This window comes from Engraulis encrasicolus, chromosome 20, assembly GCF_034702125.1.
Source record: "Engraulis encrasicolus isolate BLACKSEA-1 chromosome 20, IST_EnEncr_1.0, whole genome shotgun sequence".
Lineage (NCBI taxonomy): Eukaryota > Metazoa > Chordata > Actinopteri > Clupeiformes > Engraulidae > Engraulis > Engraulis encrasicolus.
Genome location: NC_085876.1, coordinates 42,156,998 through 42,157,323, shown reverse-complemented (window position 1 = coordinate 42,157,323; position 326 = coordinate 42,156,998).

The following is a 326-nucleotide window of genomic DNA, read 5'->3' as shown; positions in this document are numbered from 1 at the left end:
ATTTTTTTCTCCTGTTTAGGTGTAAACGCAATATGTGGATAAAAATAAATCCTCCATTGTAACAAATGCATTTCAGCCCCCTAAATAGGTTTTTTTTTCCTCCTGCTTTTTATACCTGGATTTTAAATATCTGCTACGTGGAAATGGAAAGCCAAAACCAATGCAAAACCAATGCAACCAGGAGAAAAAAATATCCACATATAAAAATATCCAGCTACGTGGAAACAGCACCTCAAACTGAAAGCTCATTTCTGTTGCAGTAGAAATGCCATGATGTATTCATTATTGATGTATTTATTTTTACATGTCAGTTTCCTCCCTGATTA